This window comes from Xiphophorus maculatus, unplaced genomic scaffold (genome assembly GCF_002775205.1).
Source record: "Xiphophorus maculatus strain JP 163 A unplaced genomic scaffold, X_maculatus-5.0-male Unplaced_Scaffold_BN000168F, whole genome shotgun sequence".
In the NCBI taxonomy this organism is placed as follows: Eukaryota; Metazoa; Chordata; class Actinopteri; order Cyprinodontiformes; family Poeciliidae; genus Xiphophorus; species Xiphophorus maculatus.
In genome coordinates, this window is record NW_019369765.1 from 28,720 (window position 1) to 51,157 (window position 22,438).

General features: G+C 38.7%; 25 non-coding genes across 25 annotated transcripts; all 25 read left to right on the plus strand.

Moving 5' to 3' along the window:
• The first annotated feature begins 284 nt into the window (after positions 1-284).
• On the plus strand, positions 285-357 carry trnav-cac. The gene has a single exon. It is a non-coding gene; the product is annotated as a tRNA-Val (tRNA).
• A 130-nt stretch (positions 358-487) lies between these two features.
• Positions 488-560, plus strand: trnav-uac. The gene has a single exon. It is a non-coding gene; the product is annotated as a tRNA-Val (tRNA).
• A 167-nt stretch (positions 561-727) lies between these two features.
• trnav-aac lies at positions 728-800 on the plus strand. Its single transcript has one exon. It is a non-coding gene; the product is annotated as a tRNA-Val (tRNA).
• A 137-nt stretch (positions 801-937) lies between these two features.
• On the plus strand, positions 938-1,009 carry trnaq-cug. Its single transcript has one exon. It is a non-coding gene; the product is annotated as a tRNA-Gln (tRNA).
• A 490-nt stretch (positions 1,010-1,499) lies between these two features.
• trnav-uac lies at positions 1,500-1,572 on the plus strand. The gene has a single exon. It is a non-coding gene; the product is annotated as a tRNA-Val (tRNA).
• Positions 1,573-1,702: 130 nt separating this feature from the next.
• trnav-uac lies at positions 1,703-1,775 on the plus strand. The gene has a single exon. It is a non-coding gene; the product is annotated as a tRNA-Val (tRNA).
• A 137-nt stretch (positions 1,776-1,912) lies between these two features.
• trnaq-cug lies at positions 1,913-1,984 on the plus strand. The gene has a single exon. It is a non-coding gene; the product is annotated as a tRNA-Gln (tRNA).
• Positions 1,985-2,271: 287 nt separating this feature from the next.
• trnav-cac lies at positions 2,272-2,344 on the plus strand. The gene has a single exon. It is a non-coding gene; the product is annotated as a tRNA-Val (tRNA).
• A 130-nt stretch (positions 2,345-2,474) lies between these two features.
• trnav-uac lies at positions 2,475-2,547 on the plus strand. The gene has a single exon. It is a non-coding gene; the product is annotated as a tRNA-Val (tRNA).
• A 137-nt stretch (positions 2,548-2,684) lies between these two features.
• Positions 2,685-2,756, plus strand: trnaq-cug. The gene has a single exon. It is a non-coding gene; the product is annotated as a tRNA-Gln (tRNA).
• A 490-nt stretch (positions 2,757-3,246) lies between these two features.
• On the plus strand, positions 3,247-3,319 carry trnav-uac. Its single transcript has one exon. It is a non-coding gene; the product is annotated as a tRNA-Val (tRNA).
• A 130-nt stretch (positions 3,320-3,449) lies between these two features.
• trnav-uac lies at positions 3,450-3,522 on the plus strand. Its single transcript has one exon. It is a non-coding gene; the product is annotated as a tRNA-Val (tRNA).
• Positions 3,523-3,659: 137 nt separating this feature from the next.
• On the plus strand, positions 3,660-3,731 carry trnaq-cug. The gene has a single exon. It is a non-coding gene; the product is annotated as a tRNA-Gln (tRNA).
• Positions 3,732-4,018: 287 nt separating this feature from the next.
• On the plus strand, positions 4,019-4,091 carry trnav-cac. The gene has a single exon. It is a non-coding gene; the product is annotated as a tRNA-Val (tRNA).
• A 167-nt stretch (positions 4,092-4,258) lies between these two features.
• trnav-aac lies at positions 4,259-4,331 on the plus strand. Its single transcript has one exon. It is a non-coding gene; the product is annotated as a tRNA-Val (tRNA).
• Positions 4,332-4,468: 137 nt separating this feature from the next.
• trnaq-cug lies at positions 4,469-4,540 on the plus strand. The gene has a single exon. It is a non-coding gene; the product is annotated as a tRNA-Gln (tRNA).
• Positions 4,541-5,030: 490 nt separating this feature from the next.
• Positions 5,031-5,103, plus strand: trnav-uac. The gene has a single exon. It is a non-coding gene; the product is annotated as a tRNA-Val (tRNA).
• Positions 5,104-5,240: 137 nt separating this feature from the next.
• Positions 5,241-5,312, plus strand: trnaq-cug. Its single transcript has one exon. It is a non-coding gene; the product is annotated as a tRNA-Gln (tRNA).
• Positions 5,313-5,599: 287 nt separating this feature from the next.
• On the plus strand, positions 5,600-5,672 carry trnav-cac. The gene has a single exon. It is a non-coding gene; the product is annotated as a tRNA-Val (tRNA).
• A 130-nt stretch (positions 5,673-5,802) lies between these two features.
• Positions 5,803-5,875, plus strand: trnav-uac. The gene has a single exon. It is a non-coding gene; the product is annotated as a tRNA-Val (tRNA).
• Positions 5,876-6,042: 167 nt separating this feature from the next.
• Positions 6,043-6,115, plus strand: trnav-aac. The gene has a single exon. It is a non-coding gene; the product is annotated as a tRNA-Val (tRNA).
• Positions 6,116-6,252: 137 nt separating this feature from the next.
• On the plus strand, positions 6,253-6,324 carry trnaq-cug. The gene has a single exon. It is a non-coding gene; the product is annotated as a tRNA-Gln (tRNA).
• Positions 6,325-6,814: 490 nt separating this feature from the next.
• trnav-uac lies at positions 6,815-6,887 on the plus strand. Its single transcript has one exon. It is a non-coding gene; the product is annotated as a tRNA-Val (tRNA).
• Positions 6,888-7,017: 130 nt separating this feature from the next.
• trnav-aac lies at positions 7,018-7,090 on the plus strand. Its single transcript has one exon. It is a non-coding gene; the product is annotated as a tRNA-Val (tRNA).
• A 137-nt stretch (positions 7,091-7,227) lies between these two features.
• trnaq-cug lies at positions 7,228-7,299 on the plus strand. The gene has a single exon. It is a non-coding gene; the product is annotated as a tRNA-Gln (tRNA).
• Positions 7,300-22,438: the final 15,139 nt, after the last annotated feature.

A 22,438-nucleotide genomic window follows, 5' to 3' on the forward strand; every position in this document is an offset into this window, starting at 1 on the left:
ATCTCTTCTCCTGAATTCTTCATTTTAATTGTTGATTTCAGTGTGAGGTTTTTACTATCATGTGAAAACAGTAAGAAGTACAAGTCTGTCCGTTTGTTCACCAAGTTACTGTGTGTCCTCCGAGAGGATCTGTGGTATAACTATTTGACATTTGTCAACAAGGGTTCCATGGTGTAATGGTGGCACTCTGGATCCAGCCATCTCAGTGCAAGCCAAAGGAGAAGCTTCATACTTTAATCTTACATCTTCAATTTTTGAACATGAAAATAAAACATTGTATATCAGCTTCTGTAGTGTAGTTGTTATCACGTTGGCTTCACACGCAAAAGGTCTCTGGTTCGACACCAGACAGAAACAATTTTGTCATGTACTGTTCATCACAGGTGGTTGAAGGTCAACTAGAGGTCCATGGTTTAATGCTTTGCTCCCAAAATCCAGCCATTAGAGTCCAAAATGTACTCAGATTAGAACCCCTCTAAGGGAATGAGTTTCTGTAGAGTACTGGTTATCACGTTTGCTTTACACGCAAAAGGTCTCTGGTTCGACACCAGACAGAAACAGATTTTGTAAGTGATGCTTCACATCACTTTGTTTCGTGTAGGTTCCATTGTGTAATGGTGGCACTCTGTTTCCAGCCATCTCATGGCAAGACTCAAGAAAACCTTCATACTTTAATCTCACATCTTCAATTTTGGAACCTCAAACTGAAACATTGCCTAGCAGGTCAGTTTCTGTAGTGTAGTGGTTATCACGTTGGCTTAACATGCAAAAGGTCTCTGGTTCGAAACCAGACAGAAACAACTTTTGTAATGTTTTGCTTTTCAGAGGGTGTAGTGAGACAACAAGTATCTTCCCCTTTGGTAATGGTTCTTATCCCATCGACTTCAATGCAGGGATCTTTGAAATCAAGGCTACTTCAATAGTGTTTGAACATGGTGGTTCTATGGTGTAATGGTTAGCACTCTGGACTCTGAATCCAGCAATCTGAGTTCAAGTCTCAGTAGAACCTTTTATCTCTTCTCCTGAATTCTTCATTTTAATTGTTGATTTCAGTGTGAGGTTTTTACTATCATGTGAAAACAGTAAGAAGTACAAGTCTTTCCGTTTGTTCACCAAGTTACTGTGTGTCCTCCGAGAGGATCTGTGGTATAACTATTTGACATTTGTCAACAAGGGTTCCATGGTGTAATGGTGGCACTCTGGATCCAGCCATCTCGGTGCAAGCCAAAGGAGAAGCTTCATACTTTAATCTTACATCTTCAATTTTTGAACATGAAAATAAAACATTGTATATCAGCTTCTGTAGAGTAGTTGTTATCACGTTGGCTTCACACGCGAAAGGTCTCTGGTTTGACACCAGACAGAAACAGTTTTGTCATGTACTGTTCATCACAGGTGGTTGAAGGTCAACTAGAGGTCCATGGTTTAATGTTTTGCTCCCAAAATCCAGCCATTAGAGTCCAAAATGTACTCAGATTAGAACCCCTCTAAGGGAATGAGTTTCTGTAGTGTAGTGGTTATCACGTTTGCTTTACACGCAAAAGGTCTCTGGTTCGACACCAGACAGAAACAGTTTTGTCATGTACTGTTCATCACAGGTGGTTGAAGGTCAACTAGAGGTCCATGGTTTAATGTTTTGCTCCCGAAATCCGGCCATTAGAGTCCAAAATGTACTCAGATTAGAACCCTTCAAAGGGAATGAGTGTCTGTAGTGTAGTGGTTATCACGTTTGCTTTACACGTAAAAGGTCTCTGGTTCGAAACCAGACAGAAACAACTTTTGTAATGTTTTGCTTTTCAGAGGGTGTAGTGAGACAACAAGTATCTTCCCCTTTGGTAATGGTTCTTATCCCATTGACTTCAATGCAGGGATCTTTGAAATCAAGGCTACTTCAATAGTGTTTGAACATGGTGGTTCTATGGTGTAATGGTTAGCACTCTGGACTCTGAATCCAGCAATCTGAGTTCAAGTCTCAGTAGAACCTTTTATCTCTTCTCCTGAATTCTTCATTTTAATTGTTGATTTCAGTGTGAGGTTTTTACTATCATGTGAAAACAGTAAGAAGTACAAGTCTATCCGTTTGTTCACCAAGTTACTGTGTGTCCTCCGAGAGGATCTGTGGTATAACTATTTGACATTTGTCAACAAGGGTTCCATGGTGTAATGGTGGCACTCTGGATCCAGCCATCTCAGTGCAAGCCAAAGGAGAAGCTTCATACTTTAATCTTACATCTTCAATTTTTGAACATGAAAATAAAACATTGTATATCAGCTTCTGTAGTGTAGTTGTTATCACGTTGGCTTCACACGCAAAAGGTCTCTGGTTCGACACCAGACAGAAACAATTTTGTCATGTACTGTTCATCACAGGTGGTTGAAGGTCAACTAGAGGTCCATGGTTTAATGTTTTGCTCCCAAAATCCAGCCATTAGTGTCCAAAATGTACTCAGATTAGAACCCTTTTAAGGGAATGAGTTTCTGTAGTGTAGTGGTTATCACGTTTGCTTTACACGCAAAAGGTCTCTGGTTCGAAACCAGACAGAAACAACTTTTGTAATGTTTTGCTTTGTAGAGGGTGTAGTGAGACAACAAGTATCTTCCCCTTTGGTAATGGTTCTTATCCCATCGACTTCAATGCAGGGATCTTTGAAATCAAGGCTACTTCAATAGTGTTTGAACATGGTGGTTCTATGGTGTAATGGTTAGCACTCTGGACTCTGAATCCAGCAATCTGAGTTCAAGTCTCAGTAGAACCTTTTATCTCTTCTCCTGAATTCTTCATTTTAATTGTTGATTTCAGTGTGAGGTTTTTACTATCATGTGAAAACAGTAAGAAGTACAAGTCTTTCCGTTTGTTCACCAAGTTACTGTGTGTCCTCCGAGAGGATCTGTGGTATAACTATTTGACATTTGTCAACAAGGGTTCCATGGTGTAATGGTGGCACTCTGGATCCAGCCATCTCGGTGCAAGCCAAAGGAGAAGCTTCATACTTTAATCTTACATCTTCAATTTTTGAACATGAAAATAAAACATTGTATATCAGCTTCTGTAGAGTAGTTGTTATCACGTTGGCTTCACACGCGAAAGGTCTCTGGTTTGACACCAGACAGAAACAGTTTTGTCATGTACTGTTCATCACAGGTGGTTGAAGGTCAACTAGAGGTCCATGGTTTAATGTTTTGCTCCCAAAATCCAGCCATTAGAGTCCAAAATGTACTCAGATTAGAACCCCTCTAAGGGAATGAGTTTCTGTAGTGTAGTGGTTATCACGTTTGCTTTACACGCAAAAGGTCTCTGGTTCGACACCAGACAGAAACAGTTTTGTCATGTACTGTTCATCACAGGTGGTTGAAGGTCAACTAGAGGTCCATGGTTTAATGTTTTGCTCCCGAAATCCGGCCATTAGAGTCCAAAATGTACTCAGATTAGAACCCTTCAAAGGGAATGAGTGTCTGTAGTGTAGTGGTTATCACGTTTGCTTTACACGTAAAAGGTCTCTGGTTCGAAACCAGACAGAAACAACTTTTGTAATGTTTTGCTTTTCAGAGGGTGTAGTGAGACAACAAGTATCTTCCCCTTTGGTAATGGTTCTTATCCCATTGACTTCAATGCAGGGATCTTTGAAATCAAGGCTACTTCAATAGTGTTTGAACATGGTGGTTCTATGGTGTAATGGTTAGCACTCTGGACTCTGAATCCAGCAATCTGAGTTCAAGTCTCAGTAGAACCTTTTATCTCTTCTCCTGAATTCTTCATTTTAATTGTTGATTTCAGTGTGAGGTTTTTACTATCATGTGAAAACAGTAAGAAGTACAAGTCTATCCGTTTGTTCACCAAGTTACTGTGTGTCCTCCGAGAGGATCTGTGGTATAACTATTTGACATTTGTCAACAAGGGTTCCATGGTGTAATGGTGGCACTCTGGATCCAGCCATCTCAGTGCAAGCCAAAGGAGAAGCTTCATACTTTAATCTTACATCTTCAATTTTTGAACATGAAAATAAAACATTGTATATCAGCTTCTGTAGTGTAGTTGTTATCACGTTGGCTTCACACGCAAAAGGTCTCTGGTTCGACACCAGACAGAAACAGATTTTGTAAGTGATGCTTCACATCACTTTGTTTCGTGTAGGTTCCATTGTGTAATGGTGGCACTCTGTTTCCAGCCATCTCATGGCAAGACTCAAGAAAACCTTCATACTTTAATCTCACATCTTCAATTTTGGAACCTCAAACTGAAACATTGCCTAGCAGGTCAGTTTCTGTAGTGTAGTGGTTATCACGTTGGCTTAACATGCAAAAGGTCTCTGGTTCGAAACCAGACAGAAACAACTTTTGTAATGTTTTGCTTTTCAGAGGGTGTAGTGAGACAACAAGTATCTTCCCCTTTGGTAATGGTTCTTATCCCATCGACTTCAATGCAGGGATCTTTGAAATCAAGGCTACTTCAATAGTGTTTGAACATGGTGGTTCTATGGTGTAATGGTTAGCACTCTGGACTCTGAATCCAGCAATCTGAGTTCAAGTCTCAGTAGAACCTTTTATCTCTTCTCCTGAATTCTTCATTTTAATTGTTGATTTCAGTGTGAGGTTTTTACTATCATGTGAAAACAGTAAGAAGTACAAGTCTTTCCGTTTGTTCACCAAGTTACTGTGTGTCCTCCGAGAGGATCTGTGGTATAACTATTTGACATTTGTCAACAAGGGTTCCATGGTGTAATGGTGGCACTCTGGATCCAGCCATCTCGGTGCAAGCCAAAGGAGAAGCTTCATACTTTAATCTTACATCTTCAATTTTTGAACATGAAAATAAAACATTGTATATCAGCTTCTGTAGAGTAGTTGTTATCACGTTGGCTTCACACGCGAAAGGTCTCTGGTTTGACACCAGACAGAAACAGTTTTGTCATGTACTGTTCATCACAGGTGGTTGAAGGTCAACTAGAGGTCCATGGTTTAATGTTTTGCTCCCAAAATCCAGCCATTAGAGTCCAAAATGTACTCAGATTAGAACCCCTCTAAGGGAATGAGTTTCTGTAGTGTAGTGGTTATCACGTTTGCTTTACACGCAAAAGGTCTCTGGTTCGAAACCAGACAGAAACAACTTTTGTAATGTTTTGCTTTGTAGAGGGTGTAGTGAGACAACAAGTATCTTCCCCTTTGGTAATGGTTCTTATCCCATCGACTTCAATGCAGGGATCTTTGAAATCAAGGCTACTTCAATAGTGTTTGAACATGGTGGTTCTATGGTGTAATGGTTAGCACTCTGGACTCTGAATCCAGCAATCTGAGTTCAAGTCTCAGTAGAACCTTTTATCTCTTCTCCTGAATTCTTCATTTTAATTGTTGATTTCAGTGTGAGGTTTTTACTATCATGTGAAAACAGTAAGAAGTACAAGTCTGTCCGTTTGTTCACCAAGTTACTGTGTGTCCTCCGAGAGGATCTGTGGTATAACTATTTGACATTTGTCAACAAGGGTTCCATGGCGTAATGGTGGCACTCTGGATCCAGCCATCTCAGTGCAAGCCAAAGGAGAAGCTTCATACTTTAATCTTACATCTTCAATTCTGGAACATGAAAATAATACATTGTGTATCAGTTTCTGTAGTGTAGTGGTTATCATGTTTGCTTCACACGTGAAAGGTCTCTGGTTCGACACCAGACAGAAACAGTTTTGTCATGTACTGTTCATCACAGGTGGTTGAAGGTCAACTAGAGGTCCATGGTTTAATGTTTTGCTCCCAAATTCCAGCCATTAGAGTCCAAAATGTACTCAGATTAGAACCCCTCTAAGGGAGTGAGTTTCTGTAGTGTAGTGGTTATCACATTTGCTTTACACGCAAAAGGTCTCTGGTTCGACACCAGACAGAAACAGATTTTGTAAGTGATGCTTCACATCACTTTGTTTCATGTAGGTTCCATTGTGTAATGGTGGCACTCTGTTTCCAGCCATCTCATGGCAAGACTCAAGAAAACCTTCATACTTTAATCTCACATCTTCAATTTTGGAACCTCAAACTGAAACATTGCCTAGCAGGTCAGTTTCTGTAGTGTAGTGGTTATCACGTTGGCTTAACATGCAAAAGGTCTCTGGTTCGAAACCAGACAGAAACAACTTTTGTAATGTTTTGCTTTTCAGAGGGTGTAGTGAGACAACAAGTATCTTCCCCTTTGGTAATGGTTCTTATCCCATCGACTTCAATGCAGGGATCTTTGAAATCAAGGCTACTTCAATAGTGTTTGAACATGGTGGTTCTATGGTGTAATGGTTAGCACTCTGGACTCTGAATCCAGCAATCTGAGTTCAAGTCTCAGTAGAACCTTTTATCTCTTCTCCTGAATTCTTCATTTTAATTGTTGATTTCAGTGTGAGGTTTTTACTATCATGTGAAAACAGTAAGAAGTACAAGTCTTTCCGTTTGTTCACCAAGTTACTGTGTGTCCTCCGAGAGGATCTGTGGTATAACTATTTGACATTTGTCAACAAGGGTTCCATGGTGTAATGGTGGCACTCTGGATCCAGCCATCTCGGTGCAAGCCAAAGGAGAAGCTTCATACTTTAATCTTACATCTTCAATTTTTGAACATGAAAATAAAACATTGTATATCAGCTTCTGTAGAGTAGTTGTTATCACGTTGGCTTCACACGCGAAAGGTCTCTGGTTTGACACCAGACAGAAACAGTTTTGTCATGTACTGTTCATCACAGGTGGTTGAAGGTCAACTAGAGGTCCATGGTTTAATGTTTTGCTCCCAAAATCCAGCCATTAGAGTCCAAAATGTACTCAGATTAGAACCCCTCTAAGGGAATGAGTTTCTGTAGTGTAGTGGTTATCACGTTTGCTTTACACGCAAAAGGTCTCTGGTTCGACACCAGACAGAAACAGTTTTGTCATGTACTGTTCATCACAGGTGGTTGAAGGTCAACTAGAGTTCCATGGCATAATGTTTTGCTCTCGAAATCCGGCCATTAGAGTCCAAAATGTACTCAGATTAGAACCTTTCAAAGGGAATGATTTTCTGTAGTGTAGTGGTTATCACGTTTGCTTAACACGTAAAAGGTATCTGGTTCGAAACCAGACAGAAACAACTTTTGTAATGTTTTGCTTTTCAGAGGGTGTAGTGAGACAACAAGTATCTTCCCCTTTGGTAATGGTGCTTATCCCATCGACTTCAATCCAGGGATCTTTGAAATCAAGGCTACTTCAATAGTGTTTGAACATGGTGGTTCTATGGTGTAATGGTTAGCACTCTGGACTCTGAGTCCAGCAATCTGAGTTCAAGTCTCAGTAGAACCTTTTATCTCTTCTCCTGAATTCTTCATTTTAATTGTTGATTTCAGTGTGAGGTTTTTACTATCATGTGAAAACAGTAAGAAGTACAAGTCTGTCCGTTTGTTCACCAAGTTACTGTGTGTCCTCCGAGAGGATCTGTGGTATAACTATTTGACATTTGTCAACAAGAGTTCCGTGGTGTAATGGTGGCACTCTGGATCCAGCCATCTCAGTGCAAGCCAAAGGAGAAGCTTCATACTTTAATCTTACATCTTCAATTTTTGAACATGAAAATAAAACATTGTATATCAGTTTCTGTAGTGTAGTGGTGATCACGTTTGCATTACACGCAAAAGGTCTATTGTTCGACACCAGACAGAAACAGTTGTGTGATGTACTTTTCATCACAGGTGGTTGAAGGTCAACTAGAGATCCATGGTGTAATGTTTTGCTCCCAAAATCCGGCCACTAGAGTCCAAAATGTACTCAGATTTCAGTGTTAGTTTTTGGACTGTGGAGTGAGAAAATTAACAAAGTCCAAACCTTGTTAAAAAGAGAACAAAACACATCTTTATTACATCTGCACAGATGGAGAACTCAGAAGAGATCTAACTAGACAAAGGAATACTGCCTACTGCTATTCCTACACAGACAGAATGTCTGTCGACAACATTCCAAAGAAGCTTATCAGATTAACACACACACAGAGAAAAATTAAACATTCATTTAAAAACCAGTCTCAGGCAGACCATTCTAATAATAGCCACCCAGCCGTCGAGTCTGACATGTTAAAAAGACATTTTCAGAAGGAACGCTCCCAATGTGATTTGTAGGTTACGATTTCCCAGCGGTACTGTCGAGATCATTACAGGACTTGATCACAATCTGTAGTGCATGATGTGAAAATTATTTAATGAATAGTTGGCTTGATGAAAAGGCTAGTCCTACTCTCACTTGCTCAAAAACTTTTGAAGCGTGTGACTCGTTGGTCTAAGGGTATGATTCTCACTTTGGGTGCGAGAGATCCCAGGTTCAAATCCCAGATGAGCCCAGTTAACTACTTTAAGACAACTGAAAAGATTTACATATCTTACTGAGTAATTGATTTGATTATCATGTGATTTTGACATTTACTGTAGAAAACGATAGAAACATCTGACGCCACATGTAATTCATAGAAAGAAAATCAACAAAGAAATGACATTATCATGAGCGCTTTCACACACTTGCATTTGCCCCTTCAAAACAGCCCTTTTGTGATACTGCCAACACAACCACACTTCTCAGGATAAATGCTAGTATGTACAGTTTGCAATTGGGTGCACTGCCTACAAGTGTTCGATGGCGCTCTTTGGCTAGTTGTCTTGATGAAAAAGCTGGTCCTACATTCACACACTAACAAGATGCCGTTAGTGGGTGACTCGTTGGTCTAGGGGTATGATTCTTGATTCGGGTGAGAGAGGTCCCGGATTCAAATCCTGGGTGAGTCCAGGAAATTCATTATGGGCAACAGAAATGTTAAAAAAGATGTTTTCAGAAGGAAAGCTCTCAATGTGATTTGTTGTTAAAATATTCCCAGATCTGCTGTCGAGATAAACACAGGACTTTATCACAATCTGTAGTGCATGGTATGAAAATTATTTAATGGTCATCAACAAAGAAATTAATTAACCAAAGGTCTTCTTCTTCTTGCTTCAGGTGTGGAAGTCCCAGTTTCAAATCCTAGAGGAGCCCAGTTAATGTTTCAAACCTGTGATTTTTATATTTACTGTAGAGAACAATAACAGAATATGTCACGATATACAGTGCATTTTAGTAAGTAGCTTACCTGAACGCTGATAAAGTACTTAAACCGTTTGTTAACTCAAGTATCTAAACTGTATATAGAGTTTTTTTTGTTACGATAATTTGTGTTTTCATTTTTAATAGAGAACTCCAGTGTTGTATGACACCACACATCAACAAACAAGTGTTCAGAAAACAAAAACTGACAGGGAACTGTTTGGCAATTACTCCCTGAAAATTTGTACAAAAGATCTATATTTGGAAGAATGATCCACAAAAAAGCAAGACTTTTGAAAATAGAGTGGGGGAAAAAAGCTGCAAAAAGCAGATAAAATGTTAACGTCAGAATTGTACCATGGCTTTTGTGAGCTCTTTTGTACAATCTCATCAAACACCTTGTGTTTTGTGTTGCAAATAAGCTGGAGTGAGTTTTTTTATTTTTTTAAGAATAACATTAAAAAGGAGTCTCCACACTCTCTGTTTGAAATGCTTCTGTTCACTCCTCTAGACTTTATTCAGCTCACACACAGAACATCACAAAACCATATGGGCATGATCGCCTCTGTCTGTACCGAAGCTTCTCTCACCAGTGCTGTAGTGGAGATCACTCGCAACATTTTACACCAAGGAAAGCTCAATAAAACTGAAAGTAGAAGAAAACCTTCAGTTTCCCTCTACATTAACAAATTCTAATTATTTGTTAATTAGACATTTTCAGATATGATTAAAAAGCCAGATTAATCTAAAAGAGTTAATATGTAAGACTAAGGAACTTAGGGATTATCTAAGAATAAGAAGATAGCAAATTATTGCATTATTCATGATTCAGAACAATGCAAAATATTGATTTCTCACTGCTCTGTTCAGGTTTACATTAATGTGAAAGTTCACAAACATCAAGTGTTTCTATGTCAAGTCAGTACTATAGGTGTGCGATCAGTGTGCATATTGGTATTGATCCAATGACAAATAAATATAAGCCCAGTATTAGTGATAACAATACCGATACTTTTTGAGTAACTACAATACAAAAATAAAATACATTTTCAAAGTTACAAATCAATCTTATCACGCTAGTATTGATACGATACTGATTTGGTATTGACATTACTAATATTATGGATAGGTCCATCCACTTCTCATAGCAATGGCCTTTAGTGACTATAGCATATGTAGAGACGTCTGTTTGGATGCGTTGTCAAAACCAAGAATGATGGGATTATGATGTGATGCGCCTCTCTGAGACTTCGTTCATAATTTCACTAGAATTTTTAGCCATTGTTTAAGTGTGGATTCACAGCATCTGGCTTTTTCTGGTGCAAAATTATGAAGCATGAGTCAGATAAAATGCTACACGACCGTTCAGACCGCAGATGCTTTAAAACTATTGGATGCATATCCAAATTAGAGTCACATGTTGAAGAGGCACAAATCTGAATTTTTGAAAGGTGAAAAGATTGGAATTGGGCCATTCAGACTGACCTGAAAAAATCCGATATAGGTCACATATAGGAAAAAAAATCATAGCTATAGTCTCACAAGATCCATTAATACCAAGGATAGGCATTTTCTCTTGAACATTTCAGAATTATTAGCATTTGAATCGCTATGTGACAGCAGTTCTGATTGAATCTAAGTAAGTATGCAAGCAACTAGTGTTTGTCATTGCATATGAGTACATTGTTAGATTTGCAGCCATGAAATAATAATTATCAGCATCTGTACCTTGGCGCCTGTTGACAGTCACATCTCCATTAGATCCAGCCGGAGCTGTTAGCAGACCCAGGAAACAGATCATGGCAGCTGTTGGGGAAACACGCCTTGTTTTGCTGGCGACATAAAAAGCTGCTGCTGACATCACTGCCTCTGTAACTACACACCTACTCGGGAGTTTTAAGTATTTCCATTTGTACTTAATAACAGGATTCAATGGAACTCTTAAGGGACCAAGCAAAATCCGCGAGCAAAGACTATCTTCCGCAGATCAGCCTTTCTGAGCTGTCACAGCAGCCTCCCTCTGGCTCCTAAATAACTGCAATATACAGTACCTCTGTCTTCTTATTAAGAACAGCTTCAGCTCTGCAGTTTATTGTTAGAGTTTTTATCTGGTGCATATCTCACACCTTCGGTTTACCAAAGCAGAGAGGAAGTGAACCTTGATTGACAAAACACTAGAAAGGATACAGTCCATAGCACAGAGTGGGACTATCAAACCTTTGTGGATCTGGACATGTTTGAGTTGAATACAGGATATGCAACATTAGAAAATAACACGAAAAGTTCCACAATAGCTCTAATGAGTGGTCGCATGCAGTGATGGAGCAAGGTTTCAGATAATATCTGCTTTACTTTGTATGGGAAATAGATGAACTGATGGATATAAGAATAATTCCAGTGTAACAAAATGGCTTAAAACTGTGCGCATGAAAGGGGCAACCGTAATTTTATTCTTAAGGAGATATTGGAAAGCCAAGCTAAACTTAAAGGAGCAGTGTCATCTATTTGTCTTCTATTGTGCCATTTTACAGCACAACCAAGGAACTGATGCTTTCAGTAGCAAAGTTATAGTAACAAATATTTAAAAGAAATTTAACTTTGTAATTTAATGCCTTTAAATTGGGCCTCTATCACTTTAAAAATTCTTGCTCTTTCTGAAACGCCGCCTTCAGGAAGTCATCACAACACCACTTCTCTAATAACACTTTATCAACGTTTTTACCAACGTTGCACAGACAGAGAAGTAGCTCCTATGATGAGCTCAGCAGATGTGCAGTTCCACCAGGTGATTGTTAATTGCTGCTGGCTAGTCTGAAGGATATGAGTGGGGAGTTGCGGGGAAGGGCAGTTCTGTGAGGCGAAAGCTTAGAGGTTTGAAAACTGCAGCTCTGATGAGCTGCGCCTCAAAGGCTGTGCTTGGTCTCGCCAGACAAGCATCGCCTTTGCCATGGAGATTAAAGGATTTCTGAGACATGAATGAAATAATCAAGGCAACAATCCAGGTATATTTTGATGAGGAAATAATATTATGATATTGCGTAAAGCTCAAAAATGTAAACTTTAAATAAAACAGACCCTGTAAAGTGTTTTATAGGCAGCTAATAAACTTTAAAAGCACTCATGATCATACTTCTGCTAATCTGCTAAGAGTGGATTATTAGCAATAAAAGTTTTGACCCTGTTGAGTATTGTAACACATTTCATTGACACTTAGCAGGTATCAGTATGGTTGAATTTAGCTCTTAGCACTTCAGCATTAGCTTCTGTTAAATACCATGTATTATAGCGTGATAGTTAGCGAAATATTGTTTTGATTAGTGCTTTACGGTTAGCAGTTAGCGCAACAAACCAGTGTCCACCACTGATAAAATTTATTTTAACGCATTGTAATGAATGAAAACATTTAAAAATGTTTTCATTCTTTACACAGCTTAAAGGAGTGAATCCTGTAAGCTGCAGTTGTTTCCGCTATAAGTGATGACAACAGATCTAACACTCCTCAGGTCATTCCTCAGGATTACAGCCACAATACCATACCATGTTCATCTTCTGCTTGGAGGTAAAAATATGGATAAATCAAATAGCAGAACCATAACAAGGTCGTCTAGCAGTATAGAGGGGAACCATAGTACTACAGTTTGCTGTAAGCAGTGAACAATCAGAGTACAGATCCATTTCAAGAGGCAAAAGATTAGCCTCCAGTGGAGTCTGTCATTGTGTGATTGTCAGAGGCGGACTGATACAAGCTTCCACAATTATGCGATGTGACAGAACATTTGTCTGAAGCCCATCTGCAATAGACTGCCGTCACCACAGAGGCTTGCATAATTTGCAATCATAGTAGAGGTCATATGCGATTTTCATCTGATGCATCCATATCTATAATTTCTACCACAAATTACCTATCATATTATTCCAAACAAAGAGACTCTACTGCAGTATTACCATCTGGCACCGCCGTGATTTGGGCTAAAGGTTGTTGTTCTCTTTTAGTTTTTCTTCTTTTATCCTCATAGGCTCATTGAGGATACAGGCAAAATGCTGAAAGAAAGTCTGGTCGCTGTCAGAGCAGGAAGACCTGAGAAAAGGCAGAGGTTTGGAGGCTGGGTGTAACAGGCCTGTGCTAGGCATTAATGACAGAAGGAAAAGTCGCTATTCAAGAATTATTAAATTGATAAATTTTGTTATATTTTCATGAAAGGTAAAAGAAAAGGGAAAAAATATTTTAGTATCTCTTTTCACAACAGCAGACCTGTACATATGTACAGTATGTTTGACTTCAGACTTTATTATCACACCTGGTCTCTAAGCTGCACATTCAAGAAACCCCTTCAAATGTCTAACAAACTAAAGTGAGGAGGGGAGTGAACTGTCTCAGACTGATGTCAGTGAGTGGTAAATGGCTCCAAGACATTTATCACTACAGTTATTTCAGCCTCAAAGGAGTAAAGCTAGCTGCTGGAAGGAAAGGTGTGCCAACATTTCCTCGGTTGTAGAGGTGCACAGATTGCAGTGTTCTGGTAGATCACGTCTTGCTGATTCTGATTTTGGCCTGTAATTTTTTGTCTGAAAAGTTGCTAAATGTAGCAATGAAGTTGCTAAATTTGCAACAGTGGGCGACTATTGTTAACAGGAGCTGGTGGGCGGGTCTGTTCTCAGTATGGTATCAGCAGCTGATAAGACTGGTGGATAAGATCGGTTTCTCATGTTAGTCTCAGCCAATCGTCGATCTACCTAAATCAAGGAAATTTGGCCGATTGTATGAGCCAGTCATATTAATCTCTAACTTTCTTTTTCAGATAGTACTTTCTATATGGTATCTGATAAGCTCTTTAGCTCATTTGCAGTTTTTCTGCCAGCCGATATCTTTCAGCCTAGACCCTGGCTTTAGAATTTCTGTAAACCTTCAATAGTACAAGAAAAAAACTTGAGCAAATGCACCTTTACTCTAGCCTAGCTCGTATGATCCAAATAGGTGATGGTTTAAGTTGGTTAGACTCATCATCTAAGTCTGAACTGAAAGGTTTCTGCTTAGCTTACTAAGTCTCCTTTAAGTTAGTGATGCTGTGTCATGAACTTGTCTACGACACGATGTTAGAAAGTCACACTCTGCAAAGCCACAAAACCGTCCGATTATGCCAAGAGGAAGATCAGGGGACGCATTCTGCCTAAATGTCACTTTGCACCAACAGCTATAATGGACACGTTTTGCTTAAGGTTGCAGTTAACTGAGCGTGCATGACTCTCGTTGCTCACGCAAACACTGAAGGTTTAATGAGGCGATGACAGCAGACTCACACAGGGTCTGCTGCTCATGCTGAGCAAGCGTCCAGGTCTGGCGACTGAGTACACGAACAATATGCTGAAGAGACGTCAGACCACGCAATTATGTAACGAGCAGTCTACTATGAATGATGAGCTCACTCAAGACATACTGAGAACTAAACCCAGTGCTGCTCCAGCACCAAACTTCATTAACAGTTGAGTTGGTCATTCCAAATTGTCGGACCCACAGCCCTTCAGGAAAATTGCAGACTACAATTGGCCAAAAACGCAGCATAGCAGTCGCTCCAGCATCTCCTCTGATGGCTGATAATGAGCTCTACAGCCATGGCATGCTGTGTAACCACCGACTAATGGATGCCATGCTGGAAAGAAAAACAGTGTGATTCAAATGGATCACCTTTCAGTAGTCATAATTTTACGGCTGATTAATTTATGTCAATACAATGTCACAGGGCAACGTAGCGCATTTCATATTGCATGAGCCTTTTCTTTAGATTCTGATAAATAGCTGAAGCCTTCCTAAATTCGTCTCTTATCCCCGAACCACTTAGTCATGGTCCAGTCTCTCTGCTCTCTGCCTCTATGTGCAAATGGAGAACATTTGTGGCTCCTGATCCATATTTATTCCCACTTATTGGCTAAAAAGTGAATATGGAAAAAGAAAGCAGCGTTTATTGTGTCAGCTAGAATCTTTAATTCAGGAACTCCATTTGAAACTGAAAGGCTTTCTGTTTTCATGACATCGTCACAGTGACTGTAAATCACTCCTGTGTTTTCACTCTCAGTCATATAACGACTCAGTCTCATGTGGATTTGATGTAAAATATATGGAATTACTTGTGTATGGATCCATAGTTCAAAGTACAAATGTGCATTAGCCATACTAGGCATGTCAGTGTGAAACTAGTTTATGTTCATTATGTTCAGCCATGTTCAGCTGGTGAGTGATAAAATCCAAATAAATCGGACCATTTCTATGGAACATAGAAAAATGCATGGCTGAAGATACAGTTTTATTACACAAAGCATCTCAAAACATATTCAGGAGAATGTCTCACAGGCATTCAAGTTTTCTTCAAATATCTTAATGCAATTCAGCTGCAACATGAAAGTCAAGAAAATAAAGTCTGATTTGCATGTTTGCCTCACAGTGGAAACTGCTACAAAATAGCCGGTGAACATTTATCAAAACTGTTGTGAAGAACTTGAAGACATATTTTAAGGATTAATAAAGATTCAAAAGTTTCTCAAATTTGTTCCCCACACAAAAATGCACCAAATGCAGTGTCTATGAGAGAAGAATGATTAGATGTAGCCTAATCATGCACGTTTTTAATGCCAGTTTTTCACTTGGGTTAATGACATTCCGTCACATTTATTTTGAAGAAGAAGAAAAAAACCTGTTGGCTGTTAAAACGATTGATAAAAAAAAACAATAACAATGAGATATAGAATCTTCCCTGTCTGTTCCAGCCAAAGTACAAAGACTGAGCAGTAACTGAACCAGAGGCAACTTGTCATGCTTTACAATGTGAATTGATGCTCTTTTGACTGCGTCCATATTGTTTCTACCGCCTGCTGTTATCACTGAAAGCAGGTGTTCTCAGCTTCCTCTGAGCGACGATAAGCTGCAAGCCATTGATTAAAGAGGACCACAGCATTTCCATCGGATTTCAGCCGACAGACTATTAGCATGACTTATACCTGTAATTACCATTTGTTAAACACACCGCACACAAAGATCTCACTGAAATATACAATATAGTCCCTTACTGAAACATATCTACATTTTCCACTTTGTAATGGATACAGAATTATTTCTATTTATGTCAGATTACCCACTCATCACTACAAGTTTTTATTTTTTTGTGGTAATATTCAGAACATATTGTTCCATTTCAATATGATGCTGTTAAACAGCAACAGCAAGATTGAATTCATATCAAGGAGAGTCGATTTACATCCTAATGAGTAATTTTCTTTTGAAGATTGAACACCACAGCTGTTCTGCTTCTTGAATGTTGCTTGGAGAGAAAATTATGTCATTTAATTTAGAGACCTCTGCAAATGCATAAGGCTTATGGAATTAAAAAAAGAAAATAATTACAATTCAAAAAAAGAGGGCCGACTCTTGACTAGTTTATGATCATACAAACAACAAAAATGAAATCATCTATATGGGGGAATTTTTCTACCATAATCCAAGAGCACGCATTTTCACTCTGAAAAACAGGCTTTCAAGTCTTTTGTTCTCCAAACTTTTAATACTTTTGCTTACATTATGAAAGTAGGATTTCATGTCTTTCTTCTCAAGACTTGTAACACTTGAACTCAAAACTTCTTCTCGCACTCGCAGTATCTGCTCGGACTCTCTGAAAGCACCTTTTGGCACAGTGTTGTACTTTCATTCTACAAGGTGGGCCATAAGTTTCCATACATAGAAAAAAATAAAGATTTTATATTGGACAACCGTTTTTATTTTGTGGGACTCTGTGTAATCGCTGCACTTCTTGGACCACTTCGTGGTTGATCTACAACATTTCCAGTTTTCTGAAACTTGCAAACAAGTTTTGCCACAGTATGGTGTGTGATGCTCGTTCCATGTTTTCTGTTAAAGTTTCGCGCAACCATGCGACTGCTTCCCGATCCAGCCATCAGTATCATTTCAATTCTTTGCTCTTTAGTAAAACACATCTTATTGGGTATCTGAAATATAAAAGAAATATACATTTGACTTTCTCCTATGTATGGAAACTTATGGACTTATGGCCATCCCTGTATATAGTATTTAGATGGATGGATGGATGGATGGATGGATGGATGGATGGATGGATGGATGGATGGATGGATGGATCTATGGATGGATGGATAGATAGATAGATAGATAGATAGATAGATAGATAGATAGATAGATAGATAGATAGATAGATAGATAGATAGATAGATAGATAGATAGATAGATAGATAGATAGATAGATAGATAGATAGATAGATAGATAGATAGATAGATAGATAGATAGATAGATAGATAGATAGATAGATAGATAGATAGATAGATAGATAGATAGATAGATAGATAGATAGATAGATAGATAGATAGATAGATAGATAGGAGTATAAGCGTTACAAGTTTTGAGAAGAAAGACATGAAGTCCTGCTTTCAAAATCTGGGAAATAGAGAAGATTCTGAGTATTTAACCCCTTCCAGTTCTGGAATAAATTTGTTAAAATGTTGATCCATTACATTCCAGGAGGTTTAAAATAGGAAGTATATTGATAATGAAATGTAAAAGTGGAAAATAATAAAACTTGAGAAAGTTGGTCGGATTGTTAGTTTAAATCTTATCTCTATGATGATGGAGAAGTTGGATTACCTAACTGTGTTTCCTGAACTTAAAAAAACAAACATCTTCTGAAATTAATATTTTACCTGGAGAGTTTCTCAAAATATGCAATATACAGTATATATACGTATATACAGTGTATCTCCCTGCATTTTTGACACCAAGACAAGATGACCACACCACCTACATTGCTTCTCTGCTTCAGTTAAACACATCACAGTCTGCTACATCTCTATCACTGTCCCAAGACCTGACTGAACAAATACCACACAGCCAACAACCTTAACCCATGCCCCTTCTGACCCCATTGCAAAACAGCAACAGGATGAAAATAAATACTGTTTATTGATTTCAGCCAGTTTTACTTATCGAACTGATACGATATGTTAACACATAACCATCATCAGCTGATGACGATGTTGATGGCGATATATAATGCATCCCTAGTGCAGAGTTATGCTGTATCAAAACGTCAGTGCTGAACGTAATTTCTCATCTACTGTTCTTTTAGTACCAAACATCAGGCAACAACTGAGACTATAACAACTTGCCTTTTATTTTCTCACAGTCAGGTATTGTCAAATTTGGTAATTTTGACCAAAATGACTAATTTTGTCAACAGCTGCGTTTGGTACTTAATACTTATCCATAACCAAACCTGTTGTTGCACAAACTGATGACAAGAATGAGAAGCTTTCCCAACAATAAACAGGTATACCAAACAAAGACTGCCAGTCCATCATCAGACAAAGACACACTTTCATATCAAAGGTCAATTTAGACTTTTTTTATGCAAAATCAAAAACACAACAAAATCCATAAGGAAAGTTAAGATTCAAACTTGTGACATTCTTGCTGTGAGATGAACTGTTTTTTACTAGAGCTTGAGATCTGTGATCATATACTATATTTCCCCAATACTTTTGTAAAATGCATTTCATCTAGTATTACAAATGCCCTGATACATCTCCCATGCTACAGCATGCTGACTGAAACCATTTATTGTTATATTTGCACTAACATAATGCTCAACAAGGCTCACCTTTAGCAGATCTTCAGTGACTCAGAGCATACAACATCATTAATCACAGTGTCAAAGCTTATTCCCCTGACAAGGTCAGTCTCACTGGCTGGCTACAGAAAACAGACAGATACTTCTTCATTTTACTCTGACTCAGAAAGCTCTTTGCTTAGATTTATGAAAGAATTGGCAAAGTCGGCTTCCACCATTTGGAGGATGTACTTACTTTACAGCAAGCTCAGTGATGCAACTATCAGCTGCCGGTAAGTCACAAACAACATCTTCATAGAACCTCACATAACCTTTTAAGAGCTCTTTGTTTTGAGAGATCTGTTTGAAAACATCATACGCAATATGAATTTAATGTCTCAATATATATAAGAGATTTATTAGGCCTGAGCAGCGAAAGCGTTGCTAAGGCCTATTAGAATTCAAATGTTTATTACTTTTCTTTTTCAAAAAGAAGAGCCATTTTGGGAGGCAGCAAAATCTCAGATTTGGGTTATCCCATGCAAATGCAAATACATAAAAAGCCGATGTAGAGGAGTAATTTATATATCACATTGTGTTACATTTTTACCATGGAAAGCATTTGGAACTGCCTTGGTGAAATGTGCCATACAAAATAACTTGACTTCTCTTTTTGCTTTTCCATCACGTCACAAAGGTGTTACTCATTTTTTTTCATCAGATACCTTTTTTCAAGTGTATTACATTAAATCATTTGTATTTGCTTGGTTTTCTTTGATTGCTAATAAAATTCAAAATCTTTCAGTGTGCCAAATAGCAGAACAAATCTGTAATGTGACAAGGGACGGACTTTGGTTCCGCTATGCTCTCAACGAAGACGTTTAAAAAATAAATATAAACAATAAAGTATAAAGAAAATGTGGTTCTTTGTTATTTTACAAATGAGGACGACCAGGATGACTTAGTGTTAAAATGCACGTCAGTCTCGGCACTCTGACTATTTAAGAGAGCCCTGGGGGAAAACACCAACTTCTAGTGGTTGATTTTTAACCATTAGTGAAGGAACTGAGTTGCCATGGCAATTGAAGAGGGGTTTACTCCCTCTTTTAGAGGTTAATATTCCTCCTAGAATAGGCGTACCATACAATAAGCAAACAGTTTGAAACACACAAAGAAATAGATGCAATACTAACAGAATTTGTAAACACTCATTAGCATATGGTGTAGCATAGCCACCGTTGCTGGCTGGCCAACACATCCTGGAGCCTTCATTCCACAGAGTGCATTGGAACCAGTCCGGCAGATAAACACAGTCTCCATGTTTGCTGGGCTCCTCAGCCAGGGAAAGATTCTTCCCTATAGAGGAAGATTAACAGAAACAATTCAGTGTTCAAACATATTTCAGTCCTCTGGGAAATGAATTGAAAACCGGAACCTTGATGATTTGAATGCCAGCAAAAGAAAGGACCAACATTCTTGTAAACATAGGTGTTCTTCTAGATGTTCTATTTTAAATAAATGTTACTTGCATAGTATTTTTTTCCTCATTTTGAACCCCCACCCCTCCTCCGCCCCCACCCCACCCCCTAACATTTTGGCATGTAATCTCTGCAGTTTGCCCATCGTCTTTTAGTTTCAGCATTTAGAAATAGCCTTCATTGTCCAACAGAGGGGAAATTCAGGATATTTACTGTTGATGACATAATCACAGCGGTATGCAAACGTTAAAGCTTAAATTCAAAAGCAGCAGATTGTTCTCTCTTCCCTGAGTGTGGTGCAAACACTGAAGCGTACCTGAAGAGCACAACAGCAGAATACCCTGGGGAGCAGACAACAGCATTCCCAAGCATTTGTCATCTTAAACGGCACCGTTGTGGAACAGCCATATCTCTTGGATGCGACTGATACGTGCTTTTTAAAAAAATGTTCCCTCCAATGTCTGCTAGCCAGAATGCCGTCAGAGCCACTCAGCCGAGCCTCAGCTCGCCTCTCAGACCGCTCAGAGCAAAGCACTTCATTCATGAAAAAGCAAAAACAATCCTATTTTCTGTCCTCACACAAAGATGACATGTTTGTTACACTGAGAGATTTTTGTGTGGAAAAGCGAAGTTGTCACTCTAACTTGGCTATACAACAAACAACAAAGCTGGTTTATTGTTTTTCAGACATCACAGCAGATTTCAAAATGGCTGCCCTTCCTTCAGTCTCAGTCCACATGTACACACACCTCAAACCCCGCATTCTCAATTCAAATCGTCCAATCACCTCAGCCTGCCAGAGCTGGAAAAGAAAGACTTTTGCATAAATATTGTTAACATTAACAATTAGCAACAATTAACAATTAATACATTTTGTGTATATAGATGTACAATTTACAACTCAATTTGTTCTTTGAATTACTTTGACTTTTTTCTAATTGTCAACCAATCAAAGTCCTGCTCTGATCAGCTCACTTCCTATATCTGGAACACAAGATGGCTGCCACAGAAGACACACTACATGGTAGCAACAGACATTTCAATAGCGCTCTGGCACACAACAGGATTGTTTTTTACAATTAATCCCAAATGCTGAAATTAAAATAGAAAAGTTAGAGGACTTGGTGATTCTTAACAGCGTTATGAGTTCAGTCGTCAACCAGAGCACATCAACACAAAGAGGCAACAAGTTGACAATGGTTTTCTCTTTCTGTAAATTTCTTCCTTAGAAAAGATCCTCACTCAGAGAGAAGCATGTTTTTTAACAGCTTTTAGAAATACTGAGACATCTAGTTGTTTAAAAATCATTAAGTTCTGCATATTTTAGTTATCTAGCTAAGTAAGTTTCTGTTAAATCATTCCTCTTAGTGATGTAATTGTGATATATTGTCTTGTGTGCCAGAATTGGTGAATTATTCATTATATGAAAGATTGGAACAATTCAAGTCAATGCATAATAAACTGGAGTCTCTGGATTCCACGTTTGTTCTAATACATTTTCCGGGTTAATAGTGAGTACTCCACAGTTTCTAACAAGTAATAACAAATAAACAAGAGGGAAGGACACATTAGGAAAGTTTGCACACTCATCATTCAGGCAAAACAAAGACATGGGTGGAGGTTTTGACATCAAGAAGTGTATGTGCTTGCAGTTTATGTGCATTGCATTTATATTGCCATGATAACCATGTAGCTCAGCATGGGTTCGGCATGAGTCCGATATGATGGTGTTATCAAGTAATATGTCCTTGGAAGTGCCCACCTTCACAGTCACATGGCTGATAGGAGGAAGGGGTGAGGTGGGAAAGAGTGTTTTGTTTACACATCTTCAAGGAGACTGGAAATAGGCAGCCCTTCCAAGACCACACAAGAAAGCCAATTTAGATACAGAATGTCTTAGGTCGGGTCGATATTAATTTTCAATCTCCCATAAAGTCTCACCGATACATCTCAGTTTCCAGTTATCCAAATGAGTGTGGCCATTCCCCTGAACTGAAACCATCAACTTCTCCAAGATTGATTCCATCCCGCTAGTCAGTCTTAGTGCCCTCAGCTGGGCTGCAGGTCTCAGCAAGACTCGCATCCAACTTGCGTCTCTATCCCACAACATACATCTGAGTGTCTGCTATTTGTGACATATGTCTTTGGAGAGTTTTTTTGTCCTCATGAATGAAGAATGTGCTTTCTGTGTGTTTTATACTCCTGCAGGTCCAGTTCTAACTAAGAGCACCAGATGTGGATAATTAAGGTTTTTCTCTCACCACGTTTTGCATGTCTATATC